The sequence below is a fragment of the Mesoplodon mirus genome, assembly GCF_964341445.2.
Source record: "Mesoplodon mirus genome assembly, chromosome: 5".
Taxonomy (NCBI): domain Eukaryota; kingdom Metazoa; phylum Chordata; class Mammalia; order Artiodactyla; family Ziphiidae; genus Mesoplodon; species Mesoplodon mirus.
In genome coordinates this window covers 29,532,577-29,552,570 of record NC_138980.1, presented here as the reverse complement: position 1 = coordinate 29,552,570, position 19,994 = coordinate 29,532,577, and the positions used below count along the sequence as shown (strand labels likewise).

The window sequence follows — 19,994 nt, the reverse complement described above, 5'->3', positions numbered from 1 at the left end:
TAGATATTGTTGTCTACTGAAGGCTGTAACCCTGAATCCTGACTCTTTTTTAAAAATGGCAGTTAGCAAGTGTTAGTTGAAGATATGCACCAAGCTGAGAATTTATCCAGAAGAACGGAAAGAAAATGCATTCAGGTCTCACAGTGTTATCGTTTAGTGCTAGGTGTGTATGCCACTTAGAACCATCTGACATACCAGTGGGACAGTGCCTCCATGCCTTGGGAACCATTACCTACGAAGATTTTAGAACCTGTAGGACCCCATGTGCTGGGTTTTTCTATTTAATTAATAGTAATGTGGAATATTTTATTTACTAAATATAACCATCTGTAAATTCCACAACTCACTTTTCATTTCCATTAACAGATGAGTCATTCCAACAGAACTCACTGCCCTGACTGGGATAACAGAGAAAGCCTGGGACATGAAAGCTACAGTGGAAGGCACAAACGGAAGAGGAGATCCCACAGTAGTACACAAGAGAACAGACATTGTAAACCACATCACCAGCTTAAAGAATCTTATTGGTAAATTACGCTTGAACTAGTACCATTTTAACACTAATAGTTGTAATGACTTGTCATTAGCTTATATAACTTTCATCTGTCAGATTGTTTTATAAATCAGTCAACAAATACTCATTCAGAAAATATTTACTGAGTGCCTATTATATGCTAGCCACTGCTGTGAATAGAACAGAGTTCCTGCTCTCACATATCTGTGTCCATTTGGGAGCTGTAGGAGACAGTTGATGGAGTCCCAGCTGCCAGTAATATAGTTGTGGGAAATGAGACACACGACAGTTAAGTAAGTGATTAAAGGACCAGTGAGTGCCTTTAACTTGTATGTAGTAGGGAGAGCTGTACATTGGGGCACTTATTTAGGGTTCCACAAATGAGAGTTAATGAAGGGTGGGGAAGAGTTCATCCAGATGAGAAAAATAGCATGTGGTGTGTGAGAATGTTAAAGTGTGTTGGGGATTAGTTGCCTATACTGTATTCTACAGGTTATATTTGTAGATAAGGCCAGTGGATATGTTTGGGATTTTTAGAAGCTTGGCTGTTGTAAGAAGGGCCTCAATAAAAATTTCCAATGGCATGTGTCCTGTTCTGTTGTATTCTTACCCGTGTAAAATTTGGAGGTACTACGTTTATATAGAATTGAAGGAATTTTTCAAGTTCCTAAATGATTAAACAAAGCCTAGGTGAATAGAGTTTCTTTCATCCTGTCCTCCATTAATTTCCCTTTCTCATTTGTTTTTGTTGGTTCTATGTTTTCTCCTTGTTTTGTGCAGATGTTCCACTGAGACTGTTTGCCAGGTTGCTTTCTAAATTAGCCAACTGGGGTTACTTTAAAAAACAGTATGCAATTTTTTTCCTTCTCCATGCCAAAACAGACTTGTTCTGTAGAACAGTGAGCTTGCTGTTAATCAGTGCAGACTAATCATTCTTCACACACTATCATATGGAGGGAAGAGGGAGAATCTATGCCAGGATTTCAATGACCTGAGCTAATTAATGTATTATACAAGAATATCTGTACCCTATATTAAGATAACTACAAAATACTCTGTAAGGCTTAACATATAGTACTAACCATTCATGGATTTATTATGCATTGTATGTGTCGAAAGGAAGTGATATGAATGATGAACAGTTATTCATATTCATAATTAACCACAGAAAGATGATACTGAGTCAGTGCAATAACCACTAGGCCAATAGTTTCTTCTTTGATATTGGCACCAGAGATGTCTGGTGGTAATTGCTCTCCGTAATCTGGAGTAATCTAATAGTCATTTTCAAGATTCAAAACTTTATAAGAGTGTTTTTTTTGTAAAATTATAGGAAAAAAATGAAAAATACAGAAGCATATAAAGAAGGTACTCTTGGTAGGATGCTAGTCCCCCATTTGGATGTAAAGTTATTTCTTCTGAAAACTATCTTTGTATACAAATCTTTGCCTCTGAATATTTCCTGAAAATAGGTTCTAAGAAGGGACAGTTTCAAGTGAAAGGGTGTGAACTCTTATAAGGCTCTTGCTACATATTCACATATTTTTCCACATATTTTTCTAGAAAGTTTGTACCAAGTTACACTCCCTACGACATGCTGTCACCAGTCTTGTCTATTTTGAAATGCCAAGAATAGTGTTTTCTTTTCATTTGAATGTTTAAATTTCTGCTGAATTTGTCCTCTGTCATGTGCTTATTGAACACTTGAATATTTTTTTAATTGAAGTCTAGTTGATTGTGAACATTATTTTTGTATTCTTAGCCTATTTTTTCTATTAAAGCATATTTTTCTTATGATTTATCAGCGCTTTTATTGTAGATCAATTATCTTACCTTTTTTCCTATATATTTCAGAGTGTCTTTTCTTTCTGATTTGTAAGTAGCCTGTGAATTGCTCCCTTCCTACAAGCTTAATCAATTAATTCTACACAGGAAGACTGATGTGGCTGTGAACACATTTTATATCCTTAAATGTCTTGTTGTAACATAGAGTATCAAGCCTTAAACCAGTGATTCTCAAACTTTAGTGTGAATAGAATCACTTTGGAGGTATGTTTAAAATGCATAGTACCAGATTATTCAGTGAGTCTGACCTGGGGTCCAGGGATCTTCATTTTTAACAATTCAGTATTTCGATATTGTTAATAAACAGACCACCCTTTGAGAAACACTGTTTTAAGCCCTTTAGCCTGGCATGCAAGATTTTGGATGATCTGTTCCCAGCTTATTTATTTGCCTATGTTCCCCTATGTGAAAATTGCTCTTGCTGAAATTGTCTACTTACTAGTTCCTAAGTAACATGTAGACAAACTCATCTCTAAACCATTCTGGCTAAAAGTACTCTATAAATGTAAGATGGTAATATGCCATTTTTCTTTCCTGGCACTTCTTCTACTTCCTACTTTATCCAAATCCTGATGTCCCTCTAAGATGCAACTCTTCCCTTCTTTTTCACGAAATCTTCCCTGACCATTTTAAGCATTATGAGTTTTTTCTCCTAAGCACTCATATCCAGGCTTTTGGCATTTCCTGCATGGTTGAGTTTTGTTTTATTTTTGTGTGAGTAATCTCAAATTGAACAGTTATTTGTTGGCAGGGATTTTGCCTCATATATTTTTTATCTTCCACAGGACCTGTGTGGAAATAAAAACGAATGCCCATAGCCTCATTAGTCTTGGCTGTTTTAAAGAACTACAGTGAAATATTCACTGGACATTCAGTGACTCTTTTTAGAAATTCAGTCAGTCTGTTCATCCTGTTCACTCTGTCCATATAGCCTTTATAATTCTGTAGACTTTGTTTATCTAATCTCTAAGGCTCGGTTGTTGTAGGCTGAAGAGGTCCTCATCTTTTTAGTTTATCCTCATAGTATTACTTCACTCCATGTTTGTTATTCTATAGATTATTTATGGATTATCAGCAGCTCTAATTTCATGCACTAGTCCAGCTAAGGATTATTAGTGTTAGAGTTTTCCGATACATTTTAGACTTTTATGGGAAGGATGCCTTACAGAATTAAACAGATGCCCTTTAGAGTATGGTAATTTCTAGTTTGACGTATTGTAGATCTCTCCCTTAACGGTTCCAAGCAACTGATCAGATCCCTGACTTAGACCCAGATTTAGACCCTAATATCCTGAGTTGTTTCTCCAATGGCTAGAACTTAAGGCTGACACTGGGGAAAGGGGGCTTCTGCATCTCCCCAGCCTGGATTTGATGCCAGCCCTGTTGAGTAGCAGTTTTAGAGATGCTTCTCCTTTATTTTTGCATAAACCAGCCTCCTGAGAAAAAAGAATGACAACATATTCTGGGAAAAAGAACGAGGTTAGTGAGGGCAGTCTAGTTAACATCTGTCACTCCATTGCTTGTCAGGATTATTTTAGCTGGTGTGTCTGACTGGGCAGGTGTCCCCTCTCTCCCTCAGTGCTCCACGTGCATCCCTCTTGAAGCTTCACACTGTTGAAAAGGATACTCATCCCAGGTAGAGAGGGGGACGGGAAACTGGGTCAGTTGGCTCTGTCTTTTTCTTTCCATCAAATCAAGGCTGCTTAACTGGAATCCATTGACTTCCTGAGGTCCATGATCTCTGAAATTCCTTGCCAAGATTTGTTTACGCATTTGTGCGTTTCTTAGGGGAGAGGGCCCATACCTCTCAATTAGATTTTCAAAGGGATCTGTAGATTCAGCAGTCAAGCACTATGGGGCTTACCTGGTGGTGCAGTGGTTGACAGTCCGCCTGCTGATGCAGGGGACACAGGTTCGTGTCCCGGTCCGGGAGGATCCCACATGCCACGGAGCGGCTAGGCCCATGAGCCATGGATGCTGGGCCTGCGCATCTGGAGCCTGTGCTCCACAACGGGAGAGGCCACAACAGTGAGAGGCCTGCGTACCGCAAAAAAAATAAAAAAATAAAAAAAGAAGGTAAGCACTATGGCACCAGATGATGCTGTTTTCCCTGAATTCTTGTTTATTTCACAAGCAGGAGTGACAGGAAATTCAAAATGCAAAGGCAAGTAGGGGGTTGGGAAATCCTAAGCAAGCAATTACAAGAACCTTTTCTCATTTGAGGGGCATATATTTTGGATATTTTTGGCACATGAAGCAGCGTTCAAAAACTGTGTTGACTATTTCTCAGAAAGATACAGGAAGCTCGAAATAGAGGAGAGGAGATGGAATAGGTGGTGTGTATAATAATACTGGCACATACAATAGGATTTAGAATGTGCTCTACAACCATGGCAAATCGTTTTCCTTCTAGGGATCTCAGTGTAGTCATCTGTAAAATGAAAGGCCTGAAATATATTTAAGATTCCTTTTAGCTCTAATACACCCTTCGTGCAAGAACTCTGTGTGCCAGAGATACCTAACTTACATTAAGAAGGAAAGGAATCCTGTTTTGCCTGCCTCATGTTGTGTGTGGCTCTGCAAAAAGGAAGAGAGCTTAGTTACAGATGCATATATCATAAGATTGATGAATTTCAGAAGAGCAGTTTTGTGAATTTTTGGTCTTAACTTTCACCAGAAGGTAAAGGGACACTTAATCAAGTAAACACTGAATATGTTGAATGATTTGACCCAAGGTTTGTTCCTTCATAGCAGTATATATTAATAGAGATATATGTACCCATTTGCTTGTTGGTTAAAGTAAAATTATTTAAGTTTTGTGAGTTAAGTATAAGTTCTAATTCATCAATTTGTATTTTTTTCTTTTATTGAGTTAGCTGTTGAAACCAGGAATTCTTGAGAGAATGTTTTATTTTAACCACGTTAAAATGTGGTTAAACGTTAAAGCGTTCTAGAATGAAGAGAGTAATTTTAAATCCTTTAATGTGTTTGCAGTCATTATTTAGAAGCAAGGTTCTTGAATGAGAGATATTATCAGTACCGGAGATACATGGCTGAATACAGAAATGACTACTGCAAAAGATATGTTCTTAACATTGATGAATACAGAAATGACTACGGCAAAAGATATGTTCCTAACATTGATGAATACAGAAATGACTACTGCAAAAGATATGTTCCTAACATTGAATACAGAAATGACTACTGCAAAAGATACGTTCCTAACATTGATGAATACAGAAATGACTACTGCAAAATATATGTTCTTAACATTGATGAATACAGAAATGACTACTGCAAAATATATGTTCCTAACATTGATGAATACAGAAATGACTACTGCAAAATATACGTTCCTAACATTGATGAATACAGAAATGACTACTGCAAAAGATACGTTCCTAACATTGATGAATACAGAAATGACTACTGCAAAAGATACGTTCCTAACATTGATGAATACAGAAATGACTACTGCAAAAGATACGTTCCTAACATTGATGAATACAGAAATGACTACTGCAAAAGATACGTTCCTAACATTGATGAATACAGAAATGACTACTGCAAAATATACGTTCCTAACATTGATGAATACAGAAATGACTACTGCAAAATATACGTTCCTAACATTGATGAATACAGAAATGACTACTGCAAAATATACGTTCCTAACATTGATGAATACAGAAATGACTACTGCAAAATATACGTTCCTAACATTGATGAATACAGAAATGACTACTGCAAAATATATGTTCCTAACATTGATGAATACAGAAATGATTACTGCAAAAGATGTGTTCCTAGACGTTATCACAGAGACGTTGAAAGCAGTTATCGAATCCACTGCAGTAAATCTTCAGTCCGAAGCTGGAGAAGCAGTCCTAAAAGGAAGCGTAATAGACAATGTTCAAGTAATCAGTCACGTTCGGTATGATTGATTTTGTTTTTATTTTGGGTGGATACTTATTTGTGTGTAAAAGCTCTTACTGAGCCAATAAGTTTGAAAAAGTTTATAATACTATATGAATATAATTGTGTTTATATTACTTGAATCCTTAAAGGAAACTTCCAAATTCTTACAACTAATCTGCATTTATTAGTTAGTCCTCATTTGCCCACATTTACTCATTTTCTGCAGACCAGATCATGAGGTTCTTGATTTTAATGTTAAAAATATTTTTATCTTTTATAACATAATCATACGAAAAGATGAAGCACCCATCTTTTCTTTCATCTTAAACATTTTTTACTTTAAAAGAAACCCCTTTCCCAGTACTTGGAGACAAATGTAGAAAGTTGCACTGGTGGATACTTACCCTGTGTATCGCACAATCTGCAATTAGTTCCATTGGAGTTCTGAAAGTGGGTGCTGAAGGGGAAATTATTGTCCAGAAAGCCTGCCTTTTTTTTTACACTCATGAATCTTCACTTGTTTGCAGTAAACTATGAATTATTATTTTCCTCCCCAAGTTTTCTTCAGTAGAACTATCATTGATTAGATCAAACATTGACATTAGCCTTTATTTTCCCCTTTTATTTTAATAAGTATGTTTAAAAATATTGGTAAGTATCAATTTGAGCTAATCTTGACGTTTTAAAACATTTTCCTGACAAACTAGACATCTCAACTCACAGCATAGGCTATTTTATAACGAGATTAATAGATCATGACGTTGCATTCTTTAAATTTCAGACTTCAATTAAGTCAGTGTTTTAGAGACAATTGTGTTGTTTTTTCTATTGCCACTTTAAGTAACTTATCTGAAAATCTTGCCATGTTTTTCTTCTGTAACATAAACTGTGTCCTGTGAATCTCTGGGGACTGAATTTGAACTTGCTCCTGCCAACTCTTCGTGGCCTGGTTCTTATCTGAATGCCTGAATATCTCCCCGCTGAATGAATTGCGTATTCTGCCCTGAATTCACTCTGCTATATTGATTGGCTGGACGATCTTGGTGCTGCCCACTTGCCGTTCCAGAAGAGCCACCAAAGGAAAAGATCCAGGAGTATAGAAGATGATGAAGAGGGTCACCTTATCTGTCAAAGTGGAGACGTTCTAAAAGCAAGATGTATAGAATATTTTTCAACACTTTTTAAACTTTGCAGACAGAATAATCTTTTTAAGAATAGTTTGTCAGCGGGGGGCTAAAGAACTCTTCATTGCTTTTTTGTTTTGTTTTCTGTGGGTTTGTTTGTTGTTCTTTTGTATTTCTTCTTTTCTATAGAGTTTAAATATTTCTACTCTAAAGTTCCAAAATAATCAGTGGAATTTGAGATTAGAGCAAGAAAGATAGCTATCTACATTATTTTTGTAGCATCTGAAAATCAAATAATTTGAGGGCTGGAACGTTAATTATGCTTTAATAGAGAGCATTTGAAAAAATTCCACACTTAAGCATTCATTATTTGAATAACTGATAATTTGTACTCAGGTACTTACACTTCTTTCTCCCCCCTCACTTTAGATGAAATCGTGAACACTTTGGGAGAAGGGACCTTTGGCAGAGTTGTAGAGTGCCTTGATCATGGCATGTAAGTTTGTTGTTTTTCTTTTTTGAACATTCTGATATTTTTGGTGGAGAAGGATCCATAATTTAGATGAAATGGAATTTAAGTGGTAGCTATGTGTTTTCCTGGGAGGTATAAGTATTCAGAAGTTCTTGAACTGTGTACGATTTATTTACCATAAGTATGGATTTTGACCAAGAATGCTGAAAATGTTTATCAGATGGAGTTCATGGAAATTAATGTCAGTGTTCAAGTGAAGACTTTCCCAGAACTTAGGTCCTTAGCTTTCTATAAGAGATTTGGAGTGCTTTACCCTACTTTTGAATTGCAGAGACAATAAATTAGCATGTCTAATCTTCTTGGTTCAAAAACTTTTATTTCCAAAGGATAATATTTGCACGTTAGGGTTAGCTTCTCAAACTATAAATAAATTATATTACTTGAAGCCTACAGAATAAAGTCCAGATTCTTTAATGAGTTATACTAAACTTTTTGTTATTTGACCCTCTCTGCTTCATTTTCATGTTTTCCTCTAGGATCTCTCTTCTGCGGTTGCAAATTTTTTTGTAAGTGAACGTCTTACAACAGTTTAGTGGAAACTGCACATTTCTAAATTGACATCTATACTTTTCATCATAAAATAGTTGAGGATGTAATTTCCAGCTTATTGTAAATGGTGATTTTTTTTTAAAAAAACATATCTCTCTTTCTAAATATGTTTGGGGGAATCTAAATACAACAGCTTGATACCTCCTGTCATCCATGAACAAACTTTTCTTGAATACTTAGAAATGCTTTATCTTGAACTTAACTTTTACTTCACTTTTCGTAAAGAATATTATCCTAAGTGTCTTTTATTATCACCCTTTCCTCTCTATGACAAAAATGTGAACATAAAGTAAAATTTTAAGATATTTTGAAATACTTTGACTTAGGAAAGTTGCTAAGAATTCCCATCTATTCTTCACCCAGATTCCACAAATGTTAACATTTTACAGTGTTTAATCATTCTCTATATTTACATGTTATATGTATTTTCAAGTTTTGCCAGCTTATCTACAACCTGATTCACATTTCACTAGTTGTCCCATTGAGGTCTTTTAAAAATTTCTTGAGGTTCCAAGACTTGAGTATTTGAGATATTCCAATGAAGAGTATTCAATTGATCAAGTACAAATCTGTTACAAATTTTGATACTTATTAGACCTAAAACATACAATGTAATTGTAAATATATCTTTTATCGAGATGGTTGGGGCCTTTAAAAAAATGAGTTCATGTGTCCATAGATAAATCTTACTGTTTTAACATTAAGTTTCCATTTTTCTTTTTTTTTAATTGACAAGTAATATGAAAGCTTATAAGTTTAAGGTGTATAACGTTGGTTTGAACATTTATATACTGCAATATGATTACTATAGTAGCATTAGCTAACACCATTATCCATTGTTCATTTTTATAGCTATTAGCACTGTTCATTTTTATAGCTTATTAGCAGTTAGAAAACTTGTCCATATGATGAAATAGATAAGACTAGAAGAAGTTTTGTCACAGCAGTTTTATAGTAATTCTTTTAAGTCTTGAGATATATGCTATACATCATAGGGAGATAAATCATTAAAAATTTAGTTTGATGATTATATATCAGCCCACAACTTCATTGGGACCTTGTCAAAAGAAATGAGTTCGGAATAGGTTTGCTATTCAGCCACTAGAAAAATTTTTGCCTCAAAGAATTTTTTTTTCTTTTTTATAAACAGCCTGGGTCACAAACCTTGCCATATTAATTTCACGTGCATGGGGTTCTCTTTTGTAATGTGGGAAGGCCATAGTGAAAAATGCAGGGTTGACTGCTGGCTTGTATTCAAGAAGATCAGGTTTAGAAAAGAGGACAGAAGGAAGCTGAAGATTTGGAAATCCTTTTCCTCAAAATCATTTACGGCTTTTTTTTTTTTTTTTTGGCCGCACCACATGGCTTGCGGGATCTCAGCTCCTCGACCAGGGATTGAACCTGGGCCCACGGCAGTGAAAGCTCATGTCTTAAGCCACTGGACCACCAGGGAATTCCCTCTGTACTTTTTAGGAAGTACTACAGATGCCCCGGTCTAAAACACGCTGCCCTACATTGTTGCTATTTATACCTCTTCGCATCCGTGAATGCACTAAACATTTTTTTGGCTTGATGACTTATTGCTGGTGTCTCCTTTGCCAGAATTATCTAACAAACTGATAGTTGTCTTTCTTCTCTGAAGAAGTCTGAGCTCCCCTAACTCTGATGGTTAGGTTCTTTCTTCTCTCTATACCTTATACCAGGCACTTCTAACCTAATGATAAGTTGTTCAAGTGTCTGTCTTTTCCATTAGACTGTGAGGTACATGGGACAAGCTCTTTTTAACGGTGATTCCAATGCAACATCTGGCACATTCGGTCTAGCCTGGCGAATGAGTGAATGTTTTCAGCAGTAGTATCTTCAAGGTTTATATTTTTATCCTTTTTTAAAAAAAAAACTACTTATAAAATCTAGGTCAATTTAAACTTTTGGAAACAAACATTAACGTTCTTAAGTATTAAGAGAAATCATCACTCAGTATAATGTATATTTTGTCAAAATGTTTTGAAAAAATGTTTATAGATCTGCTATAATATACCCTGAAAGATTATTTTAGGAAAATAGCATAGAGTGATTGGTACTTAACAAGATGATGCTTTAGAGCAGGGGTCCCCAACCCCTGGGCCGTGGACTGGTAGGAACTGGGCCTAACAGCAGGAGGTGAGCAGTGGGCGAGCGAGTGAAACTTCATCTGCTGCTCACCATAGCTTGCATTACCACCTGAACCATCACACCCTCCCCTCAACCATGGAAAACTTGTCTTCCATGAAACCGGTCCCTGGTGCCAAAAAGGTTGGTGACAGCTGCTTTAGAGGATACATGTCTTCAACGCCCTTCTGTACATTTACCATTTTCATTTTGTTTTTAAGAGGTGGCATACATGTAGCAGTGAAAATCACAAAAAATGTGGGACCATATCGTGAAGCAGCTCATTCAGAAATCAAAGTATTGGAGCATTTAAATAGTACTGATCTCAATAATGTCTTGTAAGTAAGAAACTTGGAACTGTGATCCATTATGTTACATGAAATAATCAGAATTCTGTGAACTGAATTATTTGTATTCTGATCTGTTTCAGCCGATGTGTCCAGATGCTAGAATGGTTTGATCATCATGGTCATATTTGTATTGTGTTCGAACTCCTGGGACTTAGTACCTATGATTTCATTAAAGAAAATAGCTTTCTGCCATTTCAAATTGACCATATCAGGCAAATGGCATATCAGATCTGTCAGTCAGTAAATTGTAAGTATACTTGTTAAATTTTTAAATACCAGTCAGTTAAAGGTTTTATTGGACAAGCAACATATCAAACCATTGTCACTAAAAATGCACGTTGCAAGTAAAGATGAAACCACTTTTGATCCCTACCTCTACTACTAATTCTCCTTTCCCCCGGTACAGATTAAATTTGTAAGTGAAACTAATAATGTCTTTTTGTTCTTTTGTAGTTTTGCATCATAATAAATTAACCCATACAGATCTGAAGCCTGAAAATATTTTATTTGTGGAGTCTGACTATGTAGTCAAGTATAATTCAAAAATGGTAAGTTACACTTGTTTTAATTTTGGTAGTTGTCTTTAAAATGAATTTAGCTTGGTGATCCTTGGATGAGGAATTTTACCTTTGAGGCTCATTATATCCTGACGTTTAACCCCAAAAGGGTAATCCTTTGCCTTTCTCATGGGGTTATTTTGAAAATCAAAAAGAGAATTCATGTGCAAGCCTTTTGGATAGTGCTATAAAATATTTCATATCTTTATTGATCTTTGTGTTTACTTAACTGTATCTCTAGAAACGTGATGAACGCACACTGAAAAACACAGATGTCAAAATTGTTGACTTAGGAAGTGCAACATACGATGATGAACATCATAGCACTGTGGTATCTACACGGCATTACAGAGCTCCAGAGGTCATTTTGGGTTAGTAGATACCAGACTTCCTGATATTTTAATTGAAAAAGAGATTTTTTGTTCTCTATAGCTTTTATTGGGGGGCAGGTAGTTGGGGGATAGCTGTAATTTTCTTAGCAGTGTACAGAAAATGTTTTCTGTTTTCATAAAAGCTGTCTGGACATTGCTATAAATAATTTTCCTGAGTGGGAAAAATGTGATATCATCTGTAAAGATATTCCAGGTGGTGGTTCTTTTTGAACAAGTCAGTCTTACAAGATCATAAGAGAACAAGCTGTATTGGCTAAGTCCATGACAGCAGTGTGATTTTGAAGCGATGTGGGCACCTCTTTTCGTCTCATCACAAAGCATGGTGCTGGTGAAAATGCTAAAGATTTGGCTGGCAGACGTCTAGATGTAGGGTGGATGGAGGTTAAGAGGAGAAGAAAGAGGGGCTAGTCTAAGAGGAGAGCTTCTTTGATCATCTTTGACATGGGAAAGCATGGAAAGGAAAATTAGTTAAGGTGCAGGGTTTTTCAATATTAATAAAAGGGAACTCAGTGAGGGAGAGCACATCTTAGGCCTCAAAATTTAAAAGTTCGAGACCGAGTCATGTTGATAGAGCAAGGAAGTCAGGGATGGATTTGGGGGCTTGGAGACAGTGGGAAAAATTCAGATCAGGTGATATTGGGAGATAGTTAAATGGTATAAGCATATTACTTTGCCAAAAGTAAGTTTCAACCGAGGTTGGATAGTAAAACATCTTTGTGGAATCAGTCTTTTCCACTTTTTACCTTTTGTCGAAGAGGACTGGGTAGTTGAGAATATGAGTGTGAAAGCAAACTAATGATGTTTACCTAGAGTAAAGAATTAGTAAAAGGGACAGGAAATTAAGAATAGTTTGTAGTGCTGGCTAGTAGAACTTTCCATGATGATAGAAATGTTGTATATCTGCACTATCCAACATGGTAGCCATTAGTAGCCACACGTAGACTACTGTGTACTTTCAGTATAGCCAGTGTGACTGAGGAACTGAATTTTAAATTAATTAAACTTTTAGATTTAAATAACCACATGTGGCTAGTGGCTACCACATAGGATAGCACAGGTTTGGAGCTCATCTTTGAGATTGATGTTACTAGGATTTCTGCTTAGTATGGTCTGAAAGAAGCTGCTATGTTGCAGTAGTTTAGAAAGTGTATTCATGGTTGAGGACTGAAGCCTGCAATGAAGGTAAAAGAAAAGAGTGTGGGAGGAGATTGTGGACAGAGAGGTATTTTCAGAGCTTAAAAAGAGATAACTTGCTGTGTTTTATCAATTTTAAGAAGAAGATTTTTCTCCACATTTTAACATGTGAGGAAACATAAGACAAAACAGCATTTTTTCTTGGTTATTGGTTCATAAAACAGTGGTGTATCTTACAGTTAGTTAATGGCCTCCTCCTAGATTGCGTAAGATACAGTGATTCTTAGTAATAATACAGTCCCATGTGTGGCCAGGCTGGGGATAGTTGATATAAATCTGAAATTGGGGTTATTGGTGTTTAGGAAAAGAAATGAACAGATGGGAAGATTAGAAGGGTTCTTTGTGTGTTTGTGAAGTGTTACTCCTGAGGATTAAGGCAGAATTAGGTTGAAGAGGAAGATGTTGTCAGGTGCCACCACTGAGGAGGGCAGTTGGTCTCATGTCTTGGGTGTTGGTAGTAAACAGAAGTTGGTCAAAGTGAATGATGTGAAATTCCAAAGAGTATGAGAGCTGAGCCATAAGAGAATGAGGTAGTTTACAGTCACTTGGGAGAAAGCTGGACTGGGAGACAGGAGTGGCTGGAAAAGAAAACTTTCATCTTAGATCCAAGCTCTATCATTTGCAGATTTTGTATGTGTTACTGTAAGTAGAAACCATGCTCCATTATCCTTTTGTTCAAGTGATAAGTACCATGAGGGTTAACAAAAATGGCTAAATCATAGTCAAGTTCCTTGAATATATTGTTTCTTCCTTTGTCTTTAAATTCAGTAATGTTACTGAAAGTAATTGAAATGTCTTTTAAAGTAGGTTTTATTTGTACATTATTTTTTTATTAAAAACTTAATCTTTAAAAGGTTAAAACATCTGTATGGTTTAGGTTTACTCTTTTCCTTTCTAAATAGATAGAGACTTAAGGCTAGGTGTTTTTTTCTTTTCTGAATAATGTTACTATTGAGAATTCTGAAGGAGAAAGTATATATGATCATGTATAGACAACCTGAAAGTACATATATAGATACCTCTCTATGTGAACTTTAAATATCTGTATAATTCTGCTTATGGGTGACACTGCTTATAATATCCATTATAATTCTTACATAATTTAGGTGACACTACTATTTCTTTTAATGGAAGAAATAAACTCAGATATCAAGCTGATGGTAATTGATAAGGGGTTAGTAACTACACTCTGAGGATAATTATTGACCTATGTTTGCACTAATAAAATGTAAAATTTCATAGAACAACCGTTAAGTGGGTATAACAGTGCTCCTCATTGCACAAGCAATTCAGAGACTATGGACTATTTGCTCACCCCTCTTACTTTCCATAAAATGCCTCCTCCCCCAGGTTAAAATACTGTAAGTTGATACAAGGATATGGAGGACTCTGAAAGCATACTGAATCATGTTTGGTATAAAACTAAAAATGTAAACCCTGAATTTACTATCATATTCTCCTAAATGGGCTATATAAAGAGAGCACCCACATAGGAAAAGATATTGTGTATTGGCAATTAAAAATTGTTGCCTAATAAAATGTTTGGTTTTGTTTTTAAATAGCTTTAGGTTGGTCTCAGCCATGTGATGTTTGGAGCATAGGTTGCATTCTTATTGAATATTACCTTGGTTTCACAGTCTTTCAGGTATGTATTTAGTAAATGTTACTTACTGATTCATAATGAGCTTTAATGTTAAAGGCATGTTAAAGTTTTGGTTTCCATATTGGAAAGTTGCCATAGTGTCATTATTCTTAAGATGTAAACTTCCATGTGCAAAATAGTCATCCTTCTCTAAAACCACAGTTGAATGAACTACTCTCAGTGAATGGTCATAATTCATTCTGCATGTGGAGCTTTTAAACACATGGTTCATATTGACTTCCTATGATCCATTTTACTGTGATGCTCCTTCATAAATTTACATTAGTGTTACTATGGTCAGTTTTAATTCAGCTCTGGTTATGTTGCACTTTTATTAAAAGAATTCAGAAACAGTAAGTTGTATTAAGCATGTATGACACCCTAGGCACATTTCTAAGCACTGTGTGTATAAAAATGAAAAGACAGCATCTCTCTCCTCAAGGAAGACATACACAGGATAGACATGGGAAAACGTACAGTACAATATGATACTTGCTATAATGGAACAATGTAGAAGGGAACCCAGAAAAGGTGAACGGTTAAGTTTCCTTCGAGAAGGCATCACTGAGGAATAGGGAGTTTAATCCAAGCTATAAGGAAGAGTAAGAGTTTGTCAGAAAACTAGAGTGTGTGATGGCCATATCAGGAAGAAATGGTATTCATAAATGCAAGAGGCATAAAGGAAGCTACTCTAGTTGAGGAAGGATGAATAGTGCTGCCGGAGTGTCTTGGATAAATAGGAAAATGGTGTCAGTAGGCAAGTACTGATTCATAGTGGACTTGTTTGCCATAGAAAGGTATTTGTTTTATCCTAGGAGTCAGTGGTTTCCAAATGTAGACCGGTCTAAAATGAAAATGATTTTGTAGGGTTGCCGTTCTGGCTTTCATTTAGAAATTATCTCTCCTGTTTTTTTTGGTATTAAAATGTTCTTTCTATGCAATGATAATAGTTATTGGCTTACTTGGCAGAACAAAAAGGAGAAAATGTTATTTAGGTCTCTACTTGCTTTCCTCATAATTGTGCTTATGTCGGAAAACTAAAAGTCTTGAAAGCTTCAAGTGGTGTAAGCATTGGAGAACTTTAAGAGGGTTGTGATTTGATCAAGGTGTGTTGTTGGATGGGGTGAGGGTGGTTAGGAAGTTCCTGGCTAATACTGTCAAGGTTGCTTTGAGGTTATGGCAATGCAGGATGAGGAGGGAGGAAGCTGTGATGAATTATAAGTCACTTAGGTGGCTGTTGCAGAATATATGTGTTCGCCGCTCTGGGGCACCTCACCAAACTTCTGTCTACTCCGTAGAGATCTGTTAAAAGTACTCTGAGTTTGTAGACAAGTTTGATATCTAGAACATAGCTGTCGGACATTTCTAGGGGGTGGTGTCTGGCTTTGTGGTAGTAAGCTATAGGGTCAAGGAAAAAGTTGAGCACAGTGCATGCTTTCTTCATTCTGACACATATAAAATCCTTCAGATGGTTTTATGATTGTAAATCATTCTGAGACCTTAAGCGTCGATTATTAACTTTGGTTTGAGATGTGGTTTATATTTTAATACCACCCTCCAAAATAGTCTTCAACTAAGGAACTTTTTGAAGATAATGGAGCTTGTATTATTTATTCCTGTCATGACTTAAGAACATTTTGAAAGCAGTGTGCTAGGCACAGTAGTTAATGGATTTAAAAAGCATTGCACATAGACTCTGCTCTTCAGAGCAAGGATTGGCAAACTATATCCTATCTGATGCCTGCTTTAAAAAATGAAAAAGAATATGTGGTGGAGACCATCTGTGACCATCCAAGCCTAAAATATTTACTATCTGGTCCTTTATAGAAGAAGCTTTCCAGCCTCTGCTTAGGAGTGTACCATTTAGTTTAACAATTTATTCGACTTTAGCCAAAGCTCTGTTACTGTGTAATTTAAGAATATGAGTTTTGACTTGGGTTCACAGCTCAGGTTTCCTCATTGATGAGCTATATGAGCTTGAGCTAGTATCTTAACCTCTTTGAAAGTTATGTTCCCACATTCCTAGCTCAAGGTTGTTGTAAGAATTATTGGGACTGTATTTTCATTGTCTAGGATTAGTGTTACAAAGTTGCTATCCATTGGGTAATGGAGGTTAGTTAAGCAACCGATAAAATGAGTAGCCAGGTTATTGGTAATCTTCCCAGTCATCCCTCAGTTAAACAGTGCAAGTAATACAAATAAGGAAAACTGTTCTGTTTTACATTAAACAAATTATTCGAACATTGTAAATCAACTGTACTTCAGTAAAATATACTTAAAAAGTTGTTCCTCAATCAGCTCTACAAACCTTACCAATTCATTTCAGAAATCAGACAATCAGTGTAGCTCATTCAGTTTTATTCCATCTTTGAAGTAGAGTGTAATATAAATTGTATAGCTGTCTAATCTGTCCTTTTATGGAAACACTATTTTCTTTTTTTTTCTTAACATTTATTTATTTACTTTTTTTGGGGGGTTGCATTGGGTCTTCATTCCAGCACGTGGGCTTCTCTCTTGCTGCGGTACGTGGGTTTTCTCTCTCCACTTGTAGTGTGCGGGTTCCAGAGTGTGTGGGCTCTGTAGTTTGTGGCTCGCGGGCTCTCTTGTTGTGGTGGGCAGGCTTAGTTGCCCCGCAGCGTGTGGGATCTTAGTTCCCCGACCAGGGAGCGAACCCACGTCCCCCGCATTGGAAGGTGTATTCTCTACCACTGGACCACCAGGGAAGTCCCGGACACACTGTTTTCTTGTGTTATCCTTTTATGTGCGTGTAGGGAAATGGAAAGTGCTAAGTTTCTTTTTCCTATATTTTTTAGACTAATGATAATAAAGAACACCTGGCAATGATGGAACGTATATTAGGACCCATACCAACACACATGATTCAGAAAACAAGGTATGCTTTTTAAGATTAAAGTCCTTATTGGGTACATGCAGTGGCCTATATTCAAACTATAGAAAACCCATCTTTGTTGTTATTGCTTATTCCAAAGACTGTAGATTTTGAATTCTTTTTCATGAAGTCAAGTTTTTGAAAAGTAATGCAATATTTACTTTGTGATCCAGTAAATAAAGTGGTGTTTTTATACTCAGGTTAACCTTTGCATAAATGTTTTCCTAGGTTGATTTAAAAATAATACATAGAGTAGTAAAAAGAGCTTGATTTTGGAGTCCTATCTAAATTTGAATTCCAGACTGTTGCAAACCACATGTACATCTTTGGACAAGAATACTATAAGTGGTTTCAAAACATAGCTTCACCGCAGAAGTCATCCAGGGAATTGTTAACGATTTCTAGCCCCATTCCAGATCTAGTGAAATCAGAATTTACAGGAATGGATCTAGGAACCTCTGTTTTTGAAGCTGGCATTGTTTCACATATGGTACAACTTAGGTGGGATACTAAAACTTCAGAGGGTACAAGATTAGGAAAAATACCATATAAGGTATCCGATATAATTATTGCTGAGATTTTTAGAAATTGTATGTTTATGTATATATAGAGAGATGTCTATGGTTCCATCTTTTCCCCCAATCCCCTGTTTGGGGCAGGGTAAGAATGTGGGTTTGGGGTTTCTTTTTTTCTTAAAATTTAATCCAGACTTCTCTTTCCTATAGGAAACAGATGTATTTTCATCATAATCAGCTAGATTGGGAGGAACGTAGTTCTGCTGGTAGATATGTTACGGGACACTGCAAGCCATTAAAGGTAAAACAAAAAAAAAAAACAAAAAAAAAACCTGTTTTAACTACTTTTTATTGTCTTTCTTAAACAAAGTCATTTTTCCCCTCAGGAATTTATGCTCTGTCATGATGAAGAACATGAGAAACTGTTTGACCTGATTCAAAGAATGTTAGAATATGATCCAGTGAAAAGAATTACCTTGGATGAAGCATTGCAGCATCCTTTCTTTGACTTATTAAAAAAGAAATAAAATGGAAATCAGTGGTCTTACTATACTTGTCTAGAAGAGATTATTTAAGACTGTGTCAGTCAACTCTAAACATTCTAATATTTTTATAAACCTTAAATTATTTTGTACAGTTAAGTGTAAATGCTGTATGTTTTGTATCAATCGCATAATTATCTTGTTAAGCAAATATGGTCTTGATAATGAATGAAATATAAAAGCTAAAATTAATTTTCCTTTTTTGAGATTAATTACCATTTTTAAAGACCTTTGGAATATCCTTTGTGTCCAGTGATTGATCTTGCCTTTTTGTACATGGAGGTTGACTCTTGGAAGTGATTTTTGTGTTTGGTTTTTTGTTTTTTTTGAGTAAAAGGAAATCTTGACTATTTCATTCTTAAATGAATATTCTTTATTTACCTCAAACTTTCCTTAACTTTAAAAGATTTTTCTGTAATTGTTGAACAGGTAATAAGTATTATTAACTTTAGGTAGGTAGGTATTAGAAACCAAAACCCATAGGAACTGTTTGCTGTTGGAATTTCATTAAATTGTAAGTATTGTGTGCTGTTTCATTGGTTGATGTCAGTGGTGGTAAGTAGCATTCATGGAAAGACATCCAACTTGTGCATCGTAATAGATTAATAAAACCACATACACACATCGTTTAAGATTAAAGTCTAACTGGAAAGTTAGCTTGGAAAGTCCTGTTTTCCAGTGGTTATTTATGTAGTTAGTCACAAACGTAGAAATAGGAATTCTGATGACTGAGGTTTTTGTTTTTAATGCCAAATCTTCAGGAGTCTAGAAATTGTCCAATATCTGTCTCCTTACCATATGAAGTATAAATACTTAAACCTCAGCCTATGAGACTTTATGGTTATTATTAAACAATTTGTATTTATGTTACTGTTTACTGGAAAACAAAAAAAAAGATGATTTGATCGGAGAACACTTGGGAAGAAAACTGCAGAAGTTTCCAGACCCTGATTGGTTAACATAATGAACTTTTTGTTTGTCTGTAGGTATTCTTTTCTGCTTACCTGTTTACACATGAAAAACTAAGTGGTAGGGGCTTCCCTAGTGGCACAGTGGTTGAGAGTCCGCCTGCCGATGCAGGGGACACGGGTTCGTGCGCCGGTCCAGGAAGATCCCACATGCCGCGGAGCGCCTAGGCCTAGGCCTGTGAGCCATGACCTCTGAGCCTGCGCGTCTGAAACCTGTGCTCCGCAACGGGAGAGGCCACAACAGTGAGAGGCCTGTGTACCACAAAAAAACAAAAAACAAACAAACAAACAAAACTACATGGTAAATGTTAATT

General features: G+C 36.0%; 1 pseudogene across 1 annotated transcript; it reads left to right on the top strand.

The window, feature by feature from the left end:
* Positions 1-366: 366 nt before the first annotated feature.
* LOC309803901 (dual specificity protein kinase CLK4-like) lies at positions 367-18,706 on the top strand (annotated as a pseudogene). Its single transcript has 14 exons — positions 367-527; positions 3,887-3,995; positions 5,354-5,440; positions 6,158-6,293; positions 7,344-7,434; positions 7,831-7,897; positions 10,852-10,968; positions 11,061-11,227; positions 11,434-11,528; positions 11,779-11,908; positions 14,686-14,768; positions 17,579-17,658; positions 18,381-18,471; positions 18,557-18,706. The product of its transcript is annotated as a dual specificity protein kinase CLK4-like (transcript).
* The last annotated feature ends 1,288 nt before the right edge of the window (positions 18,707-19,994 follow it).